Below are 26,872 nucleotides of genomic sequence, written 5' to 3' on the forward strand. Positions count from 1 at the left end.
ACTTCTGTAATTCTGCAGCGTGTGGAACTGAAGGGAGGAAACACAAAGGTAAGCAATTTCATTTTTGTGATTCTCGGTTTATCACTCATATTTTAAGAAAAGAATGCCTTTTAAACAAAGGAACTCACTCAGGCAAGTGCCTGAACCAAAGGCAGCTCTCTGCTGCACCCTGGCTTGTGTTCCCTGGGCAGTTGTCATGCAGATCAGCACCAGCCCACAAAGAGCCCTTACTCTGCTTCTGCACAGCTGGCCTGGCAGCTGGTCCTTAGGGGCATTCCTTTGATGCAGTTTGCTTGCTATCAGGCACCCGGGTCCCACAAGGGTCTCCTGCCATAGCACATATTAAGCATGGCCTCACAGAATCTATCCAATTTGGGGTACAGGACACGTTTGCCCTGGCCAGCAGCAGAAAGAAGAGCTCCTTCTGTTCAAGAGCTACCTGAAAATACAGAATTGATTGAAAGAGGACTCACCAGCTAAGATAGACCTTGCCGAATGTACATAAAGCTTTTCTCACCCTCAGCCATGGTGAAAAAATAGCAAAACAAAGTGATTTAACCAAGAACAAAGAAGCTGTTGTATCCACAGTGGTAGAGTCACACTGCTTGGGGAGGCCCAGTCCCCAGGTGTATTCTTTCTTTGCCTGTGTGTTTGTCAATTGGCTTGGTGAGTGTTGGTTGGTGTCTGCTACTGGACAGGTACAGAGCAGCTGTTGGGGGCACAGGAGCAGGTGAGCCTGGCAGGTATGGCCCTGCCCAAAAGGACAAGTAAACAGCAGTGACTGTGCAGAGTGATGACTGCTCCAAAGGGGCGAGGAAAGGGTCCTGGGGGAGCAGAGTGGGAGGGGGGCCCATGAAGACAGGGAGTAATCAAGAGAGCTGAGACCTGGACGAGGAGCAGGGCCTGCCTGCGTGTGGGTGCTTATGACCCTGGGGGTGGGGGAAGGCAGTGCTCCTGGGGCAGTTTTGCTCTTTCTGGTTTTTGAGTTTGAAGAAGCACGGAGCACGAGTGTAGGATGCGTAAGATAAGACCGGAAAGGTGGGTAGTGGTCTCATCACTAAAGGCGTCATACCAGGTTTTAGGGGATTGGGCCTCATCCTGGGCTGTGAGCAACCTGTGAATAGAGTGATAGAATCGGATTGGATTGGTGTAGGTAAGCTGTGAGTGATCTTCCCCAGACAGCAGAGAATGCTGATGAACCTTGATTCTTCACGTCACTTTGAAATAGTCACACTGATGTTTCTCACACTCTTTGCAACGCGTTTTCCTTGGACAAACACCTGAAGGCATGTGCCATGACTCCCTGTTAGGGTGGCCCCTTGAATTCCCATTTCCTATCCCCCTCTCCTGGCTGCACGGCCAACCCACCCTGGAAGGAAGGTCCATTGACTATATCCCACTTCCTGGGAACATGGCAGCGGGCCTGCCCCCCTCTCTGTGGGTCGCACCCTCTCCTGTCTGGAGCTTTGTTATTTATTTACCTTTTGTGCTTCACTTACTGGACTGGAGGCCTTTCCAGCGTATGTGTTGCACAAGTGTGTGTCCCAGTGTACAGGTGCATGTGTAAGTATGAAGGCGGGTGTAGGGGGAGTGTCTTCATCTATCTCCAGACTCCCAGCAGCATCACCTGAGCACGGCTGCTCCAGGTAAGAGCTAAAGAGCTTCGGAGAGCTGAACATGGCACCACATGAATGTTTCGGGATATTTGCACTGCAACAGTGCTTATTTCTTACAATTCATAGATATTTTGTGGCTTTTTCCCTTTCTATACAAATATATTTGGTAATTAATAATTTGCATTATCTCTAATAATAATGTACTTTGTCCCGTCAAGAAACTCTGTTTAGGCTCCCTGAAAGCAAACAAATAGAAAAATACACTCCTAAAAAACAGTATACATTTATTTCTCATAATTCTGGAGGCTGGGAAGTCCATGCTCAGCATGCTGATAGAGAAGGACTCTCCTCCTGGTGGAGGGTGGCTGCCGTGTCACTGCGCTCACTTGGAGCCAGAAGAGGTCAATCTCTTCCTCATCTTACAAGCACACTAATGTCATCATGGACGCCCATCCTTATGACCTCCTCTAGCCCTAAGGACCTCCCACAGGCCCCAACTCCTAATACCATCACATTGGGGTTTAGGGCTACAGTGTATACATTTTGGGGGGAGACACAGACATTCTGTTCATAACACAGCATAAACAAACAACAACTACTAGCCATGTGCCGTGGCACACACCTGTAGTCCCAGCTACTCAGGAAGCTGAAGTGGGAGAATCTCTTGAGCCCAGGAGTTCAAGTCCAGCCTGGACTACATAGCAAGATCTCATCTCAAAAAACAAAACAAAACAAAACAAAACAAAACAAAAAACCAAAAAAAAAACCCTCAAATGCTGCACTGAAAATTTTATTTATTTTTGTAGAGAAGTCTTGCTATGCTGCCCAGACTGGTCTCAAAATCCCGGCCTCAAGCAATCCTCTTATCTCAGTCTCTCAAAATGCTGGAATTATAGTTATGAGCCACCGTGCCCAGCCTGAAAACAGAATTTTCAACAGCAACATGTCTTTTTCCTGCAAACCACCTAACTGTCCCCTAGTTATCAAGGCAAGGGCAGAGTCCAGAGAAGTAAACAGGGCGCCCGCAACTTCGTGGGGGTGGCTCCGTGAGGCCTACCTCTTCCTTACCTGCCTCTCGGGAGGCACGTTGGTGGAGAGAGTTGCAGGGACAGGGCTTTGAGCCTGCACCTGCAGTGGTCTCCCAGCACATAATGTGCAGCCCACCAGGGTGGGTGCAGAGTTCAGGGCCTCATCCTGCAGGGACGAAGCTGCAGAGCCACTCTGCAGGTGGGCAGGCTCCCTGGCTCACTGACCTCCCCACCTTAGCCTCACTTTACTAAGCCAGCAGCCCTTTGTGCTTAGACAGTGGGTTCTGATCTATCTCCCTCTGGAATTTCCACTGATTACTTCTGCCTCAGTTCTTTCTCCTTTCAGCCTCTCCAGATCAACTGGACCCGCTTCCCTCCTGCAGAGTCAAAGGGAATGTGAAAAGGGAAAAGTCAGGACATGCCCAGCAGCTTGAGCGCTCTGAGGTGACAGGGCAGGCTGAACCTCCCAGATGAGTGGGCTGGAAGTTTAAAGGAGCAATACTGGCAATCCTTTTTTGCTGAAGAAGAAAGGACGTCACATCTTCCCTTTATTCTAGCCCACTGGGGAGTTGACACCCATGGGCAGTTACTGACACAGAAATAGCCTGTTAACAAAACCAGAGCGGTGAAATAAGAAGGATCCAATTTCTACTGTAATTGTAAAAGAAGGTTCTGCTGGAGATCCCTTGGCAGCCTTCACTTTCCTCCTAGATCAGGACAGGACCAGGATGGTGGCAAGGTGGCAGCATGGAGACCAAGAGTGAGGGTGTGGCCAGGCTGCGGCTCCCTTTGGCTACAAGGTCTGCGGTGGAGCGACCCTGGGTGGATCCCTTCCCTCTTGGGCCCCAGGCATGGCATTGTTGCAAAGAGTAAAAGAATCAACATAGGTAAGAAAGGTGGCACAGACAAGGTTTTCAGTGTGTGCCCATTTGCTGTTGATGGTGAGGAAGAGGCCCTCGGCTAACTGTGGAATGAGTAGGGGAGTGTCTGACATTTGGGATCCACCTGAGGTCATCACGGAGCCACCCGTGATCTGGACTCAGCACTGACCAGAGGCTCCTTCACATAAATTCTCTTCTACTCCTAAGGAGATGCCTCTTCCACAGGTACGATGACCCCGTTTGCAGATGAGGCCGCAAGGCTCCTGGAGTGGTGCTGGTGTTCCAGAGAGGCACTAGCTCACACTCACAGACGGGGGCTCACTCTGAAGCACAGTCTGAAACCTGATGTTGCCCCTAGTTCCTTTGGCATTGACTTCCCCAGCTGCTATCTAGCCCTCTGTTTCCCCTTCCTTAGTCTTTGGACTTGACATCATTCTCCTGTGTCAGACACAGCGTCTCCCAACAACAGTCTGGAGCATGATCCTCACTGTCCTGCTTTGGACAGCCTCCCCTCTCAGTTGAGAATAGGACCCTGTTCAGTATAAGCAAGAGGAGGGGCAGCACTCAGGGCTCACCACGACCTTTGGAACCCAGAGCCAGGCACCCAAAGTCACATTTGGAAACTGGAAGAAATACTCCCTGCATCCAGGCCCCCTGACTCCCGGTTTTCTTCCTGTCCACAGCCTGTCCCTCATCCACTGACCTTGGAGGGTTCCATCTGTGGGCAGTGCATAAGAGTGAACAGATGACAATTCTCCAGCAGGCATCTCCCAGGCTTGGATCCAGTGAGCCGATCAGATGGATGGGGATGTGCACAGCCTGCTTTGCGCTTTTCCTTCTCTGCTCCTGGGGCAGTGCCCAGGTTGTGTAAATCAGGGATCCAGTGTCAGATTCTGCGGGAAGGAACCTCATCCCTTCTGAAATTTCCATACCTCTTCTGTACGCTCCTTTGTCACTCCTATCAAGAAAGATTCATTCATTTTTTACAAAAAGGAAAGAAAGAAATATCAGAGCAGGGAGAAGGATAAAGCACCTTGACATCTAGGCTAGTGGAGCAGGAACTTGAGCTTGCAATGAAGGAGACAGGAGATAGAAACTGCTTTTGCTCCAGATTCAGTGAGTCGCAGCTTGATCTGTTTCTCAGTTATTTTGTATTTGCAAAATGGGGATTCTAATTTCCAGATTTTACCTAACACGGAAGGACATGGGGAGAATGAATGAGCTTGTGTTTCTGCAGAGTACATGTGCTAGAAGGTTCTGTGTCAATAACTGGAAGAAACAGAAGTAATATAAGCTGGCTATGTGGGACACATTGGGTGTCCCTTGATGGTTCTGTGTTGACTCACATTCTGCTTGAGCAGAGGAGTGTTTTGAATCCTTTGAAGCAGCAGTGAATGCCACCTTTCTACCAGGCTTGGGCATACATTTCACATGTGGAGACCCATTCTAGTTGACACTTCATTATTTTGTTCCCAGCTCTGTAGCAAGAGCTCTGAGTGTGTCTGCACCCATTGATCACAGCCCAGTGGGGCAGGGACAGTATCACTGCCGTTGTTCACATGAGGGATGGATTCTTTAAGAGGTTCCATACTGCCTAGGAGTCAGTATGGAGCTTCTGGGCTGGAGAGGGCCCACCCTGCAGCATTCTGATGCTAGGTTCAGGCTTCTAAGGGTTGACCTGCCTCAACTCTCCCAACATAGGGTCAAGGGCAGTGTTGAAGATCTGCTCATCCTGGTCTTCTCATCCTCATTTTCATGTACTTTATGAACTTCTGCTTCCAAACCCTCCCACATAAGAGACACACAGGAAATGTTCCTGGTTGTCGTGCTTTATCTGTTCAGAGCAAATTATTTCAGAGGGACCCTGTGTAATCCTGCAAGACAGATGCTGGGCATGTGGACCATGTACCCTTCCTTACAGTCTTCTGGGGCTTCCCTTCCTTGTCAGGCTGGGGTTTCCTTTGTGCAGTAGGAGCCCTTCTGTATGTGCAGTATGTCAATTATTCTACTTCTGCAGTCCTTGAATCAGCCATCATTTTTTGGTAAGAAGTCTTTATGTACTTGTGTAGTTACTGGCTTACTATTTAGTCTTCTCTGGAGGTGAAATACTCTAATTGTGTCAATTTTCCTTCAAAACCTACTTTCTAATCCCCTTAATCGATTTTACCTCCCAAATCCCCAGACCTTCTAATGAGGTCATGGGGGCCCCAGTCACAGACACAGCTCTGGCCCCGCATGGGGCATTGTACTAGTGACTGGGGCCGAGTATCCTGGATCCTGGTGGTCTCCACTCAGATGCCCTGCGATGCCCGTGTCTGATCTGTATGCCAACTCTGCAGTTTCTGCATGCTTTTCTTCTAACTGCAGCCCATGCTCTTTCTTTGGGGACTTGGGCCACAGGAGCTGCTTAGCTTCACTGTTCAGAGAACTACAAGGGCCTGTGGGTGCATGTCCTTCCTAGTGGTCAGTAACTCATGACTGACAGGCAGGAATGGGAAAGTCCAGCTTCCCTGCTTCAAGGCAGGACAAATTCAGAGTCCTTGCTTGCCCTCCAGAGGCCTCTTCAAGATCAGGCTGAAGATCCCCCTACAAGACTGTTCTTGAGATTGTGCCTGGCTTGACTTCCCCCCTCCCCACCCTCCTTTCCTGCTCCCTCCCTGACCTCCCTTGGCGCCTCTCCCGTCATCAATCACTTGCCTGTGGATTCTCATCAGAAGTCTGATTCTGGAAGAACCTGCCTAGGACACTTGGATCTCGTGACTTGCTCAAGGTCTCAGAGGCTATCTGGATAATCTCCCTGTGGCCCAAGCTTGTTGTTCACCCACCCTTGTGCTTGGGTTTCTCACTTAAGCTAGTGCCTCTGCCAGTTCTAACTTCCTGAGACTACAGCTAAGACACACAAAGGGAAGATGCTCTAGGGAGACAGCAGGACATCCTGCTGAGGGGTCAGAGTGCTTGGGGCCAAAAGGTTGCTCTGACACTTACAAGAGTGTGCATGTGTGTGACTGTGTGTGTGTGTGTGTGTGTGAGAGAGAGAGAGAGAGAGAGAGAGAGAGAGAGAGAGAGAGAGATGAACCCTGGGCAGGTCACTTAGTCTGAAACTGAAATGGAGTCATCAACAGCATCTCTTCATCATGGATCAGCTGCGGGAGGTTCCATGACACCATGCATATAATGTCTTGGTATGGAGGCGACATTTGCATTCGGTATACACTAATTGTCACCATGCGTTAAATACTCTCTGCTGTCTACGCTTTTTCTGTGTACAATGTAGCCCTAAAGGCAATTGGGAATGTTGTTAGGAGAATTGTATCCCAGTCAGGGATTTAAGAGGCCCTTCTCCTGTTGCTTGGGAGATGGGAACAGGCAGAGGGACTCAAACAGTAGGAGATAGTGTCCTTGACATTCTGAAAAGAGGACAGTGGAAGCTGGAATACACACAGACTGCTTCTGAGGAGAAGGGAGGCAGGCACCCGAATTCACGGGCTGTGGGGTTCACAGAGTGGTGAGCACAAGAATCCGCACCCGCTTCTGCAAAAGGTCAACGTGGATGGCTTTGGCTTCCCAGGGGACAAGAAGACATTTGTCTCTGGAGTCAATGGTACAAACAAAAGTGTAATAATTTACTCTTCCCTTTGGCTCATGCAGCAAGTGATGCTTTATAATTAGAGGATTTTTCCAGGGAGGGAACATAAGGAGTTGATGGCGCCAGTGCCTGCTTATTGGATGCCCACACATCAGAGGAAAAAGGACAAAACACTTAGGGAAGTAAGAAGCCATTTAGAAAATAAATCCCCAGGGAATCCTTTGAATTTCAATGGACTGAGGACAACTGCTGTTTTTTCTACTATATTCTTCTTTCTTCGCCTGCATGCAGACCATACTTTTCCAGGGCTGGCTGAGCCTGGCTGTTCATGAGCAGACACTCCTGAGCGGTCCTGGAAAAGGGAGATCTGAGTTTACGGGGAACAGCTCACCCTCAGATAAGCAGGCAGTCAAGAGACACAGTTCACTCAGCAAACACTCAGTAACTTCAGGGTGTCGTCTTAGATGTTACGGTAGAAGATGATTCAAACACAGCTTCTGCCTGACAAGGGCTTGTGGTCTAGGAGTGGGGAAGAGACGAAGCCAAGAACATCCAAAGCAAAGGGAGGAACTGCTGTGAAGGAATGTAAAATGAGGGACTGGGGGTCAAAGAAGGGAAATTGTGTCTGGAGCCCAGGGTCAGGGCCAGGCACAGCCTCCACCCCGTGGGGCTGAGCCTCCAGCCCAGCCAGCTGGGGTGGGGTCCTGGGGTCATCCTGCTGGTCTCCCAACAAGAATCTTGTTATGAAGAATTTGGTCTAACAAAACGTTAAAATGATATATACTTGCAGACATTGTGTTTTATTGTATTTCACTTAGCTTTGTGATCAGTTTAAATATTTTCATGATTTAAAACATCTTCTCAGAAAGAAAATTCTATTTTATTACCTCATGAATAGGGAAATTAAGGATCTAAATCAAGATGGCTTGCTTTGGCATCTAGATTCAATGAAGTGGTTAGTTAGTTGTCTTTGTAGCTTGGAGTGGAGAGAGTGTCTACCAGAAATTTTCTGATCAGCTCCTGAGCCATGCCGTCACAGCCAGATCTTTGTAGATGGAGCACAGGTGGCTGCTGATGGTCCCTCCTCAAGTGCACCTCTCTTTGTATCTTGGTGAAGCAGTCATCTAAACAACTTGCTATGTGCTTTCCTAGCCAACCATCTTCTACATGTTTAACAAAATCAATATTTTTTTGTGATGGTCTCTAATTAGGTTCCTGATTTTAATTTCGAATTGTTATGTTGCATTTTTTAAGAATAAATCATTTGTTTCACTAATACATTCATATTCTTAATCTTTCACTCCTTGCAAAAATATTAGGTTGATTTATTAAACTGTGCTTAATAGATTGGGTTATATTATTAATCATGCAATGGTTTTATGTTAAAATAAAAATTAGTAGTTAATTCAGAAAACTTTCAGACTCTGCTTCCCCATTGACTGTGGAGGCAATGGCGTAGTGCTTGATTTTTTTCTTTCCTCTTGACCATATGGATTTTCATTTACTCTTTCTGAATATACTTCTGTTTGCGTGGATTCAAACTTGCTTCTAAGCTTTCCTTCTGATTAATACTGAGAGTAGAAACCAACAGGAATTCCTGTTCATGTGTTAAGCAGTATTGGGACGAAGCAAAAACAAACCTCCAAAGAAGCAAACACAGCAAAAAGTTGGGAGACTGCTCCACAGAGTCCGTCTTCTCGGAACATAAGGCTCAACTCAAGAGTCTGTTCACTAACACCTCATTTAAGACCCTCCCTTTGCTGTGCTCTTTAATCCTAAACTGTGTTGTCAGACTCTGCCAGTTCCAACCAATTCCTCACTTTTCAGGACTTGCCTTAACAATCACTGAGCTCAGGCCCTGAAACCAATACATAGGGTCCCCTGACTTTGCCCTTTTGAGAACTAATACCATCAAGATGGAGGTTTTTCTTTTTGCAGTAGGTCTTTTTCTGGGGTCCTTTCAAGGAGTGGAGTGGACAGTATCTGGATCATGACAACTTTTCTGCAGGTTGAAACCTACATTCCAGTTGATTCCCAGCCTTGGATCCACATCTGATTCACATTAGTAGTTTTAACAAATCGTGATACCCAGGCTCTTCCCCAGAACCATTAAGTCAGAAATTCAAGGTTTGAGGGGGACCTTGGCATTTGTATTTTTAAAGGTCATTTGTGAATCTTATGTGCCTCCAAGGTTGAGAACCACAGATGGAGAAGGTGGGCATTTGTCACTCAGTTATGTAATCACTCACTTTTAACAAATGTTTTTTGACTGCCTTATCCATGGCAGGCACTTCTTGGCACTGGAAGTAAGATATGTACGAGACTGGCTTGGTCCCTGTACTCGGGGAACTCATGTTCCATTGGGGGAAGAAAGAAAGGAATCCCGAGATGATGCCAAGTGTTGTGAGACAATAGAGACACGGTGATGGGCAGGTGCAGCTCCTGGGAGTGTGGGGGAGTGCCCCACTGCATGGGGGACCTGCTATCTGAGACCCCAGGATGGGAAGGAGTGTGGGGCAGTGTCCCACTGCATGGGGGACCCGCCATCTGAGACCCCAGGATGGGGAGGAGTGTGGGGGAGTGCCCCACTGCATGGGGACCTGCCACCTGAGACCCCAGATGGGGAGGAGAGTGGGGGAGTGCCCCACTGCGTGGGGGACCCGCCATCTGAGACCCCAGGATGGGGAGGAGTGTGGGGGAGTGTCCCACTGCATGGGGGACCCGACACCTGAGACCCCAGATGGGAAGGAGTGTGGGGGAATGTCCCACTGCATGGGGACCTGCCACCTGAGACCCCAGGATGGGGAGGAGTGTGGGGGAGTGTCCCACTGCATGGGGGACCCGCCACCTGAGACCCCAGATGGGAAGGAGTGGGGGGGAGTGTCCCACTGCATGGGGACCTGCCACCTGAGACCCCAGGATGGGGAGGAGTAGCCGTGGGAGCGTCCTGGAGAGAACACACCAGGTAGAGGGAAGGGCAGGGGCTCAGGCCCTAAGTCTGAGTGGCCTGGGATTATTTGAAGAACAGAAAGCAGGTAAGTGCAGCCAGACTGCATTGGGACCAGAGGAGAGTGGCCTCAAATGCAGCTGGAGAGTGAGTGCTGGCGGCTGGTGTTGAGCTTTGCAGGACATGATTAGCATTTGGGTGCTCCTGCGAGCACACAAGGAGCCTTGGCTGGGGTGCGGGCTCAGGGAGGGCCCTCAACAGGGAAGGCAGGCTGATCTTACCTATCCAACAATACCACCTTGGGCTGTGCTGCTGCTGAGAGAATGTCCCGCAGGGAGCAGGGCAGGACCTGGGCAAGCAGTCCAGAGATGACTGCACAGTCCAAGAGTGAGGTGATGGTAACAGACTGAGGGCGGGGGGAACAGGACACATCTGACACGGGTCAGAGGCAGAGCCAGGAGAACTTTCTGGTGGGTGAAGAAGGGCTGGAGGGAAAGGGGGCCACCAAGAGTGGCTCCTTGGTGTGTGGCAGAAGCTGCCTGGTTCCACCTGTGGCCGTGGCCATCAGCCCTGGGGCAGAGGCAACTGTAGTATGGTGGGTGGAGATCACTGGAGGTGGAGCAGGAGTTCCAGTGGCTGTTTCATGGCAGGAGAATGAGGCAGGAGTTGGAGCCAGAGATTGGGATCTGGGAGGTCTGGGAGTCTTTGACATTTGGACCCACTGACAGATGTACAGCGTGATGACATTGCTTGGGTTAGGAGTAATGAGAGAACAGAAAAGGGCCTGGCCAGGTGCTGGAACACAGCCACATGTCCCTTGGGAGACAGCGAAGTAGAGATCCGCAAAGCCAGTGGCCATGGAGCAGATATGGAGGGGGTGCCATCCTCACAACCAGGGGCCAGACATGTGGGACACATGAATACCCTAAGGCAGACAGGAGGCCCTGCACTACAGGGATACAGCCAGCTCCGGCCTCGCCCAGTCCCACCAGCTGCCATCACACCTCAAGGTCATATCTCCCTAGTGACAGAGCCACCCTGAGGGCTTCGAAGAAGTCACTGGGGGCCTGGGCTACAGCGGGTTCTGTGCAGGGGTATGGCTGGAGGACAAGTGGAGTGAGTGAGCCGAGAACAGCCTCTCTCTGAAACGAAACGAGGGCATCTCCCAAGTGTAGCCAGAGCCATGCCCTATATAAAAGCAATGATTCCCACCTCGACTGCCCTTGGAAAGTGGGTTATGCATTGGACTCTTTTCAAGGTAAATCAGGAGTGAGGCTTGGCAGAGAGGATTTGCATCAGCGGATAAAGGGCAGGTAGCAGAGAAAGTTGAGAATGAGAACATGAGTGAGGGGCCCAAGGGAGTGCCTGCGGAGCAGTGCCTGCTGCCCGTCAGGAGGGGTGGGAGTGTGTATGAGTGACAGAGTGAGTGTGTATGTGTGAGTGTATGCATGTAAGTGCATACAAGCATGTGAGTGCCTGTCAGTGCATGCAGGAGTGTGTACATGTATGTGTGTGTGTCTGTGTGTGCCGGCAGTGGCAGTGGTGAATGGCTGAGCTGGCAGGAAGGTGCTCTTTGGCACCAGGCTGCAGGCTCTGCCATGGGTCTACCAAGGCCATCATTTTTACTGACATGAGTCAAGATTCTCATATTCAGGCATGAGCACAAATTCTTGGCATGGAGGAACCAGAATGCATTGCTGATTTTTATTATAAACTTGCAAAAATAAAAATGCTATTGAGAAGCCAGGAGTCAGCACCAAATTGAGAAGAAGAAATTGACCAGGAGAAGCCTGGCTGCTCTTTTGAAAGGAACATGAAAAGGAGAGCCCCTGTGAAGAGGACAGTGGACACAGAAAGGATGCCTGGCTGTGTACTGTGGGGAGTGGAGCACGACCTGGAGGTTCAGCACCAAACAGGGAGGCAGTAAGGAGAGCAGGAGTAGGCATTCACACATGCGAGCATTCGGGGTGCAGATAAGTCCCAGGAGCCCGTGGCGGAAACAGAACTGCTGGTGTCAGTAGGGAAGAGCCCAGAGCTCCCGGGGAAGCCCCACCAGTGCCCAGAAAGGCTGCGGGACCAGTCCTCAGAGGCCAGAGCAGCTGCCCTGGTGCTGAGTGGGTTACCATCTGCACTTGGGCCCTTTCCGCTCAGAGACTGGGACCTGCCATGCTCTACGTCCACCGTGCCCCTTTGTGTTGGACATGCATGTCGTTGGCAGTGCCTAATGCATACAAAAAGCTCTCTACAGCATGTTCAAGTGCATTCTGCCAAGGATCTCATTACTTTTGCTGCAGCAGAAGCTACATGGCCTTAGAGCACCACCGGGAGCTCAAGGGGGACATTTTCAGCAGCTGATGAGCTGGACTGCTGCCCACCTTCCTCTGAGGAATATCAGCCTCATAACAGTGCAACTGTCATTTCTGTCTAGTTAATTCCCATTAAAAGCATCACAAACCACAATGAAAATAAATAAAAAGTCTGATTTGTCCAATTAAAAACATACTGAGATCTGGGGTATCTCCCAGGAAATGTCCTAGAAAGATGAAAGCTTACTACTTCCTATCCGACACACCCCAGTGTTGGAAGGGCAAGTAAGATGGGTAATAAGAGGAATACCAGATGACTAAGAAATGCTAACATGTCACTAAACAAGGTGGTTATGGAATTCCAAAGGCCCAAGTGTGTGTGCCGCAGAAACAGCGAACGGGCAGGGCTTTCCTAAGCCCAGTAGCAGGTATGGGAATGTACTAGATTTCAAAGGTCTCAAAAGCATAGGGAATAATAGGACACCGAAAAGTGCGGGCAACAAGAGAAAAACCAGGGAAATAAAACTTCACCAGAATTAAATACTTTTGTACCTCAAAGGACACTATTGACAAAGTGACAAGGCAGCCAAGCCATGAAATGGGAAACAATATTTACAAATTATGTATCTGATAAAGGGTTAATATTTAAAATAGGCCAAGCGCAGTGGCTCATGCCTGTAATTCCAGCACTTTGGGAGGCCGAGGCAGGTGGATCACCTGAGGTCAAGCACTTGAGACCAGCCTGACCAACATGGTGCAATCCTGTCTCTACTAAAAATACAAAAATTAGCCAGGCATGGTGGTGTGTGCCTGTAATCCCAACTACTCAGGAGGCTTAGGCAGGAGAATTGCTTGAACCCTGGAGGTGGAGTTTGCAGTGAGCTGAGATTGCGCCACTGCTCTCCAGCCTGGGCAACAGAGCAAGACTCTGTCTAAAATATATATATATATGTGTGTGTGTGTGTGTGTGTGTGTATATATGTATACACATTTAAAATATATAAAGGGCTCTTATGACTCAACAACAAGACAACGAACAACCTGATTTAAAAATGGCAAATATAGACATTTCGTCATTGATGATAACCAAATGGCCAATAAGCTTGTGTGCTCAACATCATTAATAATCAGGAAAATGCAAACCAAAACCACAATGAGATACCAATTCACAGTCACTAGGATGGCTATTACAAACAAAACAAAGCAGAAAATCACACGTGTGACTGAGGATGTGAAGTTGAAACTGGAACCCTTGTGCAGTGCTGGAGGGTATGTCAAACCGCTGTGGTAAATGGTATGGCCATCCCTCAAAAAATTAAAAATAGAATCACCATGTGATCCAGCAATTCCGCTCCTGGTTATCTCCCCCAAATAACTGAAATCTGAGACTTTAACAGATATTTGCACACCCGTAATCACAGCAGCATTATTCACACCAGCAAAAGGTAGGAGCAAACCAACTGCCCATCAGCAGCTGAACAGATACGCAAAATGTGGTGAATACATCAAATAGAATATATTCCGCCTTACAAACGGATAAAGTACTGACGTGCTAGGACGCATGGTGAACTGGGAAGACATTATGCTAAGTGAAATAAGCGAGACAAAAAAGGTCAAATACTGTGTGGTTCCACTTATGTGAGGTCCCTGGAGTTTTCAAATTCATGGAGAGAGAAAGCAGAAGGGTGAGTGCAGGAGCTCAGGGGAGCATGGAGATAGGGAGTGACTGTTTAATGGGTATGAAGCTTCAGTTTGGGAAACTGAAAAGGTTCTGGAGATGGATATTGGTGATGGCTGAACAATAATGTGAATGTACTTAATGTCACTCAGCTGTGCACTTAAAAGTGATTAGAATGGTAAAGTTTATGTTATGTGTATTTCACCACGATAAAAAATAGCATAGAAGCTGCAGAACTTCAAATGTGTGAAAAAATGTGATGTAGATGAGGTTCTTTTCCTTGTGAATGTGATGTGTTTTCCCTTTTGAAGTTGCAGTCACAGCTGGGAGATGAACAAGTCCCCACGCCATCCCGCTTTCCTGGGTGCTCAGGGTCCCAGCTGCCAGTCCACACTGAATCATGACTGACTCCATGTGCAGCCCTTCCCTGGGGCAGTTATGTTTTAAATTAGCACAAAGAAAAATGAAAATGAACAAGCTGGGGGAAGACTCCCTTGCTGACTATGAGTGGTCACTGACAGGAACTGCCCCTCGGCCCCACGGTGCTGTCAGAGGCCAGAGGCTGGAGGCATGTTCTGGGTGCCAGCTGGAAGCCTCTCGGCCCCAGGAGTGGCCTCTTGCTCTGGAGACACCTCTGGCTTTTACCTTTGTTTTATTACCCTCTGCGCACCCCCTGATACCCGCCCTATGAGCTCAGGTGCAGCCTCCAGCCCACTGTCTTATCTCTACTCCCATCTTGAGGCGGGGCAGTTCCAGCAGTCACCCTCTCTCCAGGCTTTGACTCTGCTCTGTACCCACTGCTTCCATGTTTACTAAAGCTTACGCCTCATCAGACCTGATGCCACAGCCTAAGGCCTCAGACTGTAACCAAGTACCCCATTTTCCTAAAAATCATCTTTACCTTTTCTCTTTTTCCCTGTGCGTTCACTTTTTACTTAGCTCTTTAGGAATGCAACTATAACCATTCCTTTCTCCCCACCAGGCACCCCCTGCACTGCAAGCTTATCTCACTGTATGTTTGCTTGGAAATTCAGAGGACCAAATGTTGAACCAAACCAGGCACCCTGTGGGTTTCAGCCCCACCAGGAGATTGCCTCGAGACAATGGCCAACTTACGACCTAGCTCTGCCCACGATAGCACCAGCCAGGACCACCCAGTGGATAAGATATTGAAATAAGTCATGCAGACCCCACCATCTCCTCCCCAGTCCCCTGCATGCTTTTCATGCCAAGTTCCCCTTTAAAGCTACTGCTTTCTGCTTGTACAGGTGAAGCTGTTCCCTTAAGGCAGAAGCCTGTATCTTCTTCCCCTTAGCCAAGCTCTGGAATGGTCACCTTCTCTCTATCTGACCTCACTCTTGTTAATTGGACTCTACAAGCAGTGAGCAGCAGGCCCTGCATTCAGTCCAAGCTCCTCGCAATCCACTACTCCAGGTATGGTGACCCTAATAGGCTTCTGAGGCAGCATGAGTGACAGGAGAACTTGGAGACAAGGACGACTCCTCTCCTCCCTTCAGACCCACCCAGGTGGAAAACAACTCATTTTCCCCATTGCAACAGTGATCCACATCGGAGTGTGTGCCTGCGAAGGCAGGGGGCTCAGGGTGAACAGGCAGCCCGAGGGGCTCTGCTGCTGGGTGCAGGGTGCATGACACCTTCCAGCCTCATCACAGAAGCCAGCCTGGAGTCTCCCACCTCATGGCAGGTGGAGGTGGCCCACTATTTAGGGAGCAACTTCCAGCTCTGAAGTTCCTGTTGAGTTCACCTTGCAGGAAAGGAAGGAGCACTGTGGGTAGGGCAGTGGTGTAACCTTTGCTGTGTCAGACACAGGTTGAGGTCAGTGGGGGAGGAGTGTGTTCACACAGCCCAAGGTGGGTTGTCCCCTAAACTGTACCTTCCAGGCAAGAAGGAGCCAAGTTTCTAAAGAGAGTGATGTTAATTAGGTAATATTTGACTTGAATGAGAAGAGTGGAGCTGAGAGGTTTGGGGTAACAGATGAAAGGAGGGCTGAAGTCAAGGGCAGCAGCTTGGATAGAAAGACAGGAAGTGAATGTGAGGGCTGCTGGGACAAGGAGGGGAAGCAGCCTGCCTGAGTGGAGGACGCTTGGCCCTGGGGAGTCCTGGCAATTGAGACTCATCTCCCACAAAGCTGCTCCCTGAGCTAGGAAGGGCTGGCCTTCTCAAGGTCATTCTCGCTACAAGGGCAAAGGGATTCGTGTGGGATTTAATGTCGTTCTTGTTAATCCTTCCAGATAGAGCAAAACCCAAAATAAAAAGACCATCAATACATGTGGCAGAAAATCCCCTCTTGGGAGCAGCAGTGTATGGGAATCCACATGGAAAATGCATGACCAAATAGCATTTGTCGTCCCTAGGGTTTAGTCATTTAAAGACAATTTAGTTGAGTTCCCTACAAGAAGTTTTTCACTGCAGCTGAAAACCTGAACTTGACAATGTGATGTGACGCCAGGGGCAGCTCACAGTTACTCTCAAGTATGTGCCCACTCCCTCCTCGCCATCAGAGCATGCTGCTGCACTGCTTCCCGCTGCACAGGCTAGGGAGGTCAGCACAGACAGCACCAACGGTGCAGGGCACAGCAGGGCTCTGGAAGCCCTACCGCTGCCTCAAGAGCCTGATGCGAGGCCTACTGCAGAATAGGAGACCATCAGTTGTTGGGAGGTGGAGTCGCTAGAGGCCAGGACTCTCATTGGCTGAGGGCCTCTCTCTTCCTCTCATGTCACTCCTGGGGCTGGTGGTCCAGGGCTCTTGTGTCCTGGAGGCCATGAGGACTGTGAGGTCCACAAAGAGGCTGCTGTGGCCAAATGCATTATCATGCCAGGAAATGGGCTGGATAAAGGGATCACTGAGAGCAGTGCCAGCCCAAGACCAAGGCTGGGGGAGTGGGTGTGTGCTACTGTTCAAGTCCCAGAAGACAACCTGTTCTTAGGGAAGCAAGAGTCTCAGTAGGGGTCTCTGGCACCCACTGAGTCACTGTGGTGTCATTGTGTTTGGTACATTTCTCCAGACAAGTGGGTCAGCTCAGTGGCAGGCACAGTGGGTATGGAGGCACAGAAGGCTGTGCCAGTGAGCATCCCATTCAGTTCAGGGATGGCCTTGCCTGCTGCCTTGGCATTTGAGCAGCTCCATGTCCACCTTGCCACAGTTAGCCGCAGAGTCTTCTGGAGGCCAGGATGGTGTAGACTGTGGTCCCAAGCCTCTCCGTGATGCCAACATTGCTAAAGTTGCTCGAGCACAGAGTGGACAAGTGACTCATGGTGCAGGAGGTGTTGCTGAGTCTGGGGGCAGCTCTGCTCTCATTCCTGACTCCCATGACAAACACAGACTTCAAAGAAGTGGCAAACACACTGACCCTGTGGCTCCACCATTCAAAGGAGCCCAGCTTCTCTAAGGCACTGACAGCTCTGGTGGTCTCCGCTGCTCATCACCGTTGCATGCCGCGGGCGGGGGAGGGGCATTGGGAGGGGGGCTGCTCACAGACGACGGAGACAGGTCCTTGATCACAGGCTTCCTGCCCTCCGTTTGAAGGAGCTCTTGAATTTGCCTTGGTAGGACTGCACTAGAGCATACAGACCATGTAGTTAAAGTCAATGCTGGGGTCCTTGATAGCTCTACTATCCACTTTGTCAGTGCTGGAAGCAGCCCTGGGTAGCAGGTGCCCAATCTGAGCCCCACACGCCACAGCCACCTTTCCAGTCTTGGGGAGCTCTAAACTTCCCTCCTGTCTGGTCTACACTGCACTGGCCTTCTAGAAAACAAAAAGAAGGGGTGGTTGTCTTTTGGGTGCCTAGAAACTGCTGTTTCAGCTCAGTAGCAGAAATCCTCCCACTTTCACACCCAGCCCAGATAAGGAACACCCAGTCTGGCTACCTTCTTGGGAGCGGGTAGGAAGGGGGCTACTAGCAATCAGAGTAAGATATGAGTTTGTATCAGTAACATTTCAGCTCACTAGGTGTATATCAAGTCCTTTGAGTGGGTAGAATTATTAATAATGACCTTGTGTCACTCGGCCCCAGGAAGCCCAGCCTCCGGTCCTGTTAGGTAGCTGAGTACAGACCAGCCCCTCTGGGGGCAGTGGTCTCAGATGTGGGCGGTGGTGTCCACTTTTATTGTTGAAACACTGGCCACCCAGTGAAGATGTGGCCAACATGGCTAAAGAAATGGAAAACCTGGGCTCAAATGTAACCTGGCCTTTACATCTTTTCTAGGTTTCCTTTGGATGCAGCAGAACCACTTGTTGCTTTGTATGTATTGCCATTAGTGCGGAGACACAGCAGGGACCACTCTTAGCGGGGGGCCATCCCCCAGCTCCTAAATGTGGAAATAAAGGAAAATCTTGAGTTACTTCAAGGGAAATTCCAAACACCCAGCTAGCTCTGAGAAGTAAATGAGCAACTTGATAAGCAAGAAGGTAATAGTAACTTAAAACAGTAGCCAAGGAAGTTAAAGTCACAGGGTGTTTGCTTCCGTATAGAAACTAAAGATACCATGCTAACATATGACCCTGAGTTGTTTTTCAGGAACCCACACCCCTCAACAAATGGACATGCTGGCACATGGACCCCAGATAAGGGGGACTGAGGAGTGAGCTCTGCCTGCCTTTCCTTGCTCTCAGTTTCTTCTTGAGGAGCCTGGAGGTCATGCCCACAGGCCAGAGTTAACACTCTTTTCTGCTGACCCCCAGTCTAGACAAACTTTCCTTCCTTAACCTATTGCAGATCAGAACATCTTTGACTCCACCTACGACCTGTGGATCCCCACTTGGAGATGTTCTGCCTTTTTTGGGTCATTGATTGATGACTTGGCCTGTGACGTCTGCCTCCCTGCCTTTAAAAACCCTTACCTGCAAGGGCAGCTTTGGTCTCAAGCCTGAGCTGCCTGATTCTCCTTGCATAGTGTTCTTCCATAAATGCCTGGCTTTCTGTTGCTGCAGTCCTGATGTCAGTGTTTGGTTTTGCTGCACAGGGCAGGAGGACCCGAGTTCCGTTTGGTGACAGGATGTATGGACTCTTAGCCCCTGTCATTTGTGTACCCGCCTGTCTCTGTGGGGAGTCATGGGCTATTGATGGCAGGGGCATCTCTCCGAACCTGGCTCAGCAATGTTTGCTGACTGGCTAAATGCTGTGTCCACTGGTACCTCTAGGACCCCCTTCCGTTAACTCCCAATGTTATGATACAGATGGAACGTGCTGCCATTTCCACGAGTAGTTGCTCATGCTTATTAGCAAGGTATTATGTAAGCATCAGCTGTTGTTACTCATCTTCTGGATGAGTACTAATTTCTACATTTCTCTCCCTGGATCCTTTGTTTCCTTGGGTGGCATCCTTAATCCGTGGTAGCCCCAGGCCCAGGCTGCCTGATGGGGGCTCGAAGATCCCTCCTGAGAGCCTCCTTGCTGAGTGCTGCTTTTCATTGCCCATCTAGCAAAGTCTCCAGGTGCAAAGGCTGCTTCCAGTCATTTCCAGATGAGGTGTAGAGGGAAACACGCCCCCAAGGAGTAGCCTGCTAGAAGGCAGATAGCCTGCTTGACACTAGAATCCCCTGGGTCTAGGAATCTGCATTTGAAAGGGGAGCTGTGGTTTCATTGGAGGCAGGCTTAGGCTGGGGTGCATTTGGAAATCCTGGGCTACTGCAAAGACGTACCTTACAATCTAAGTTTCTCATAGGGAAAAATGTGACTTGATGCCTTTCCTTCACTTTACAAATACTTCTTGAAGTGACTTTGTGTGCTGTGACTGATGGAATTCTAAGTTGGTACCAAGAGGCCTGCTCATCTTCCCTCAGTCACTCAATGAAACATGAATTGAGGTTGGGCCATCAAGGAATTCCGTAGAAGTAATGAAGTTCTCAGGTGAGTTGGTTGTAAGATGAGGAGATTATCCAGCAGGCCTGACTCAGCCACAGGAGCCCTTTCAATCTGTCTGCAAGTCACAGCCAGGAAGGTCAGGTCATAGCTTGAAGTGAATTCAGCAGGGGTGGGGTTCTCCACTGGAGATGGATGGGCCACATGGCAGGAAGCTGGGGTGTGGCCTCTAGAGGCCAAGAGTGGTCACTGGGATCAGCTGGAAAACAGGACTTCAGTCCTGGAGCTGCAAGGCTGAATTCAGCCAAGAACCCAATGACCCTGGAGGCAGATTCCTCCCAGACAGGCTGACTGACACCTTGTTTTCAGCCTTGCAAGACCCCAAGCAGAAAAATCCAGCCACCTGCCCAACCTCTGATCAACAGAAATAGGAACTATAAAATGCATGCTGTTTTGAGTTACTTGATTTGTGATAGTTTGTTATGCAGCAAAGGTAAACGGTTGCAAATGTCACTCACAGGGTTCTGACCCGCTGGAAATCAACAGTTTATTCTACCTGAAAGGCCTGGAAAGTCTAGGGGAAAAGAGAGAGCAGCAAAAAATGATTTCAAGGTTTTGTGGAAATTGCCGTAACAGAGACAGAGCAATGGGATTGAGGAGAGAATTAGGTGCTTAGAAAACGGAATCAAAAGGAAACAGCCAAGGCCACTGATGAACATTTTGGCAGCTTAATACAGCACTTAGCTGCCCAGTGTAGCACCCATACTGCAGTGTGGAATTTAGGTTCATGCACTTGCTCTTCTTACAAGCATAGACTTCAGTATGTGACAAAGGAAACAGATGGAACTTTCTAGGAAGTTCTATCACATCCGGGACTCATGCTCTAGAAAGATTGCTCTACGTTGAGCAAGTATAGCTTTGCTCCTCCAAGTAAAGAAGCAGTTCACCTGCCATACAGCAGTTAAAATGGCTCCCAAATGTACCTGGTTGGCAAAACGGTAAGCCAGCCGTTATTGACATTATGTTTGCATCACACTTCTAATTACAACTGCTTTCCCAAACCATCCCACATACGTGTGGTCCCTTTCGTGTTTATAAATTCCTTGAGAGGAAGTGACTATTGAAAACTGCATTTGTAGTTGTGGACTGGAGGATCAGCTCAATTCACTCACCCAAGATTGCACAACTGCTCTGGTAGAGAAATGGGTTCAAGTGTAGTGACCCTGGCATCACCCCCTAATGCTCTCTTCTTTGGTCAGCCAGTACCTCTTGGATAGAATACCTTCCCCAGCTCCCTTGGTGTTCCACGCTCTCACCAGCCCCCATTAGTCCAGGCAAGACAGAAGATTTCTTCATTAACGTGCCATGAATACACAGCATATGGACACAGAGGCAGCCGAGGCTGTGTCAGTGCACACAGTCATTGCTTTAGCTCCTAGCAGATGGAAGAGGCCCCCGCCTTCCCACACAGAGCAAGAGCTGCCCACAGGCACCAGGCGCATTGATGCAGGGCCTGATTATGAGGGCGCCCTGCCACGTTCACTGCTATTGAGGCACTCAGCATTAGTGTATGATTGGTTTTCGTGGCGAACAATTGCCACCTGGTCTCACAAAGTCAGCTCTGTGACTTGCTCAAGATTGGCATGAAAAAGAGAAAAGATGAGAAAGACACTGCTCTGATTCACAGAAGGGACTCTTTGACCTAAAATATGGGCGTGGGTGGAGGGGATAGGCAGCCAATGAGAGGGTGTTTGCAATGCTAGAGTGACAACAGGAAGAATAGACATTTAGAACTTAGTTATTTTCCATACCCTTTTCCTTCATGGATGGTAATGAGCTTCAGAATACTCGTGATTGGGTATCTTAAAAGCAGAGCTTTTGCTACCCAGATGGGAATTTTCAACTATTGAGTCCTTGCCTTCAAAATGAATGCTGTTTACCATGTCTCTAAACTTTCATAGAAAACAGCTTTCAATGACCACGTTACTAGCACCTGTGAATTTTCAGGGCGACACTTTGGTCCCAGTTTGGAAATAGGTGGGTGGCATAGTGGGTCTTCTATTAGATGAGGAGCCCTGAGTGTTTCCAGTGAGGGATACTATGCAGTCTGGGGAGAAGAATGCCAATAGCAGGTGCAATAGGAAGAGATTGGTGAGATATCTTCTAGGATTCACAGTTAAATTCATCTCTGGGGACCCCATACAGCATAAGTGATATCAAAGCCTTCACCGAGTCCCTCCCCAGTGAAGTGTGGAAACTTTGAGCAATTTAAACAATTCCTCAGTAGTGAGCACCACACCGGCCAAATAGTTCCCGCAATGGGGGCATGGGAGCCTTTCCTGATGGGGAGAGACAATGCATTTTCTTTTTTTGTAACGTTCTTTCTGTTGTCAGCTAGCTCATTGAACAGACTACAAGTTTAACACTTAACGGAAGTGAGGTTGAATCCTGGTGGTCTGTACATGACCCTGGGCAATGACTAATCTTTTCCTGTCTTAGTTTCTACATCCACGAAGCAGGGGCACTAATTTAAAGGTTGTTAGGAGAATAATCAGGGTAGCCACCAAGCCTGGAACCACACAACACATGGTTTATTGATACTATATTATAGTAGGTGATGAAATAATAGTATCTCTGTTTTCAGACTTTATGGTCACACTACACTCTTTTTGGTTGAGTAGAGAAACAAAAATCACTACGAATCAGTTTTAATTAATGACATTGTGTCCAAAGCATCAGTGAAGAGGTTCAGCCTCTGCAGATGTTTTTTGGGGCTAAGGTCAGGGACCCACACCCACTAACTAGCAAATGGCCTGGTCTTTCTCCAGAGTCTGAGGTCCTAGCCTCCCACCTGAGCTGCTTAAAGGCTTGAGAGAAAGGGGTGTGAAGCCTCTTGGTCCCCAACAGCCACACATACCCCAGGCACAAAGAATAAGCTGCCCTAACTGTTATGTGACACCAGCATTCCTTGTCTCCCCAGCTAAGACCAGAACCACATGTCAGCTCTCCTCTTATTAAACTACTCTGACATCTTTCAACAGCACAGCTGAGGAGCAGCCAACTCTGTACCATGGGGCCTGCAGGAAAGCCTCTGAGCTGCTGTGGCAGATTGGATTCTCCTAAGCTGGCTGCACCAGCTTTTATCCCACGCCCTGCTCTGTGCACAGCATGATGCTCACACTCCTCCCTTTGAATCTGGGTGGGACCATGACTCCCAGGAGGTGAGACTGTGGAACCGAAGGCAAAATCCTAAGAGGTGGTGCAGCATCTGCCTGGACACTTGCATACTCAATCATGGAGCAGCCACCGTGCATTGAGGAGGCCGAGCAGCCACATGGAGAGGTCACGTACAGGTGCTCCAGCCACAGCCTCAGCCAGTGTCTAGCTTGCTTCAACCACCAGATGGGTGAGGGGGCCAGCCATCGGGTGAGGGGCCCAGCTGTCAGGTGATTTCATCCCCAACCTTCGAGCTGTCTCGGCTGATATGGTGGGGAAGCAAACAGACTCATCACACCCTGTGCAAGTTGCAGATTGATGAACAACATGAATGTGTTAACCTCTGCTAAGTTTTGAGGAGGTGTGTTCTTCAGCAACACGGCTGGGACACCTGCCCTTGATAAGGTACTGCCAGTTATGAACTACACAGACATCAGCCTTCACTGATCTTCGGAGGACATGCTAGGTATGCAGAAGATGCCCACTTACTATTTGTTGAATGAATGGACAAATAAACTTATGCATGGCAGCTGCCCATCCTAGCCACATGCACACACATACTTATCACATCCTGTCTCCCAGACTTCCCCCAGCTTGTAGCAATGGCTGTGGTTCAGAGAGGACAGGGAGTAGCTATTCCAAGTAAGTTGGCTTACAGGGCAAAGAATAATGATGGACTATTACTAAACACATTGTTATCTAACCTAAAAACTGTGACACCTTAGAAGACATTACTGTGCTGCTTTTTAAAGACACACTTTGTAGGTTTGCAGAAAAAAATGTGGGTTTTGGGAGTAACTAGAGAGGGAGTGAAATCACAAGCTGGTGGTCAGCTGCTTCACCTCTGTCCTTCTAGCCTCCTTCTCTATAAAACACAGAGGGATGTGGGTGAAGGTTTGAGCATAGCTCTCGCTTAAGATAAATTCTCAGCAAATGGTAGAGACTATTTTTTGTAGTATAGGTGTTTTCAGTGAGAACTGACTGTAGCTCACATTCTTGATGATAATAAGGACAGATAGAGACAGCATTTTCACCTCAGCCGTTCTCTTGTGATACCATTGCCCAAGGAGCACCAGAGGCTTTCTGCTGTCTGACAGAAATTGTTTCTGTTGGATCATGGGGGTAAATCAGTGCTCTCTGTTCTTATGGTGGTTTCATCCCAAATGTGTATGGGTCAGAATCTTTCTGTCCACTAATTGGCTCCCAAACAGCATTTTCTTCCTGCATGTGGGCAATACTTATTTATAAGTTCTGACCTGCTCGCTCCTGTCTAACTTGGGGTTGCTAAAGAGTCTCTTGTTGATATATTCTGCTGGCATTGCTTTATCAAATATCATTATTATGTATTCAAAGTAAAGAGTTGTTTTGAAAATAAAAAACAAACAGGAAAAATGGCCAACTGAATAATCTTGGATGGTTGGTTTTCAAGGTGTGGTAATGGTGAGTACATCCTGTCTCAGAATGTTGAAAGCCTCAGCTGATGGACTAAGACTTGTGCATTCATGCCAAGGATTGACTCTCCTCTGAGACTATGCCAAATCAGTGGCCTCAATTCCAAATAGAGAAGAGATTTGGGAATTGGCAACTTACGATGTGCAACACCAAATGACCTCTGTAGCAATTTGAGTCAAAACTCCTCTTACATATGATGGAAAAGTCCTTTGGTTCAAATGTTGAGTGAAAAGGAGTACAAAAGACATATGCAATATATATGCAAATGATGCCTGGAAAAAAACAAATGGCCAGGAAGGTAACAGGAAGATTGAAAGTGGATCAGCATGTAACTGGTTGTTTTGGATTGTGAGACACTGGCGGCTAAATCTATTTTCTTACTTTCTTTGTGTGTTGTCATGTTTGTTGTTGCTTTCCTTATCTGAGCAGAAGTCAGATTTCTCTCATGTTACATCAGGCTGCTCACACTCTTAAACTTATACTGGGGAATGGCTACATCCCACAATCGCCTGTGCTGGTTTTGCCTTAGCTCTTGATGTCTGAATATGTCACAGACATTTCTTCATTGCTAGAGAACATGTTACTCTCAGCCTAACAGTGACTGCTTCAAACAGCAGGACTGGAGGAGTGAGAGATGACTCCACGAGGCTTCCATGGTGAAGTGCTTGTCTTGTGACCTCATGGTCTCTTCTTATGAAATGAGCTCACCTCTGCAACAAGAGCCACTTCCAGGGTCTGAAATTCCCTCTAGCTCTGGAGATTATACGTAACTCACATAATCAGCAGTTGATTTGTAAATCTTGCAGCAGGACTTTGGCCAAAAGCAATAAAAGTCTCACATAAAAAAGTAACCAACATTCAGAGGGAAGGGGATCTTATTTTTACTACAATCATTAGAAGAAGTTGGATGAAAAGGAATAAGTGAGGCTTGGGCGAGGATGGGACAGAGCATCAGTGCATCCATGCTGGGTGAGAGCCTGGACTTGGGACCCCATCATCTGGCAAGGAGCCCTGTCCTTTCAGGGAAATGGACAGAGATGACACAAAACACACTGAAGAGGCTCCATGGGCTCCGCCTGCAAGGATGTGATTGGCCACTTCCTATGATCACTGCATTTGTCTGCACCCCAGCAACTAGAAAACCACCTTGAAAACACTCTGAACAGAGTTTCCGTGTCAATGACACCACAAAGGCAGACATCAAAGACCCAACTTAGAAGGAGGATTCCCAGGTTCCTTATCCGGGGCCCTGTTTCCACCTGGATGGTGACATCTAGACCCAGGTCGATCAATCTGGTGGAGAGCACTGGTTGGCCTCCCAAACCCCTTCTCAGCTTTCTTATCTGTCATGAGACTGAAAACAAGCAAGCAAGCCAACAAACAACCTAGACTCATTTCCCAGCATCTATGGCAGCTCAGAGGCATTGCCATGAGTCAATTTGGGCCAAGAAAAGGTAATGTGAAAGTCAGCTGCGGAATTTCTGGGGAAAAAATAATCCTCCCCAGTAAATGGAGAGAGTTCAGGATGAGGAGCATTTATTTTTCTTGCCGCCACTCCCCTCCCAACACCTCTAATACAAGTCTTGTCCCCGGACATGGCTGTCTGGAGCGGACCAGGAGACAAAAAGCTATTGGAATGACATCCCAGACCCAAGGATGGCTTAGCAGAAGGATGAAAAGAACTAGGATCATTGGTGATACCATATAACCATCAGACAACCGAGCCACCTGATGTCTTATAAAGTGAGGTGAATCATGAAGGTGCCATTTGAACCACGTTTGGTTATGAATTCTATTCCTTGCAACCAACAAATCCCATTTGATAGGATATGCCTTAACTAAAACTTCCCTTTTAAGACTATGTTAAAAGAATCTGGGTCTTCTAATAAAAGATGCATGAAATATAAAACATATGGAAATTCAGCTTATTATCACATATGGATAAGCTCTTATGGAAAAAGATTTAAATGAAGTTAAAAGTATAATTAGTAGCAGAAGTATAAAGAAGGCCCTTCTTCACAAATGAACATGTGTAATTAGTAACAATATTCCTTCTTTACATGTCTAATCATTTTGCAACGCTCACAGGAGAGCAGGCGGTAGAGATGGTAACCCACTACATAGTCCAGGAATTTTTTCCGTAAAGGACCAGAGAGAAAAAATTTCAGGCTTTTGTGGGCTGGACGGTCTTTGTTACAAATATTCAGCTCTGCTGCCATTGAGGAGAAAAACAGCCACAGACAATACATAAACAAGTTAGTCTGGCTGTGTTCCAATGACATTTTATTTACAAAAACAGGTGGTGTGCTGAATTTAACCCTCAGGCTGTAGTTTGCTAA

At 48.3% G+C, this 26,872-nt stretch overlaps 1 long non-coding RNA gene across 1 annotated transcript; it reads left to right on the forward strand.

The window, feature by feature from the left end:
* On the forward strand, positions 1-26,442 carry LOC141407792 (uncharacterized). The gene is made up of 2 exons (XR_012418418.1): positions 1-48; positions 22,907-26,442. It is a non-coding gene; the product is annotated as an uncharacterized lncRNA (long non-coding RNA).
* Positions 26,443-26,872: the final 430 nt, after the last annotated feature.

The sequence above is a fragment of the Macaca fascicularis genome, chromosome 10 (genome assembly GCF_037993035.2).
Source record: "Macaca fascicularis isolate 582-1 chromosome 10, T2T-MFA8v1.1".
NCBI lineage: Eukaryota > Metazoa > Chordata > Mammalia > Primates > Cercopithecidae > Macaca > Macaca fascicularis.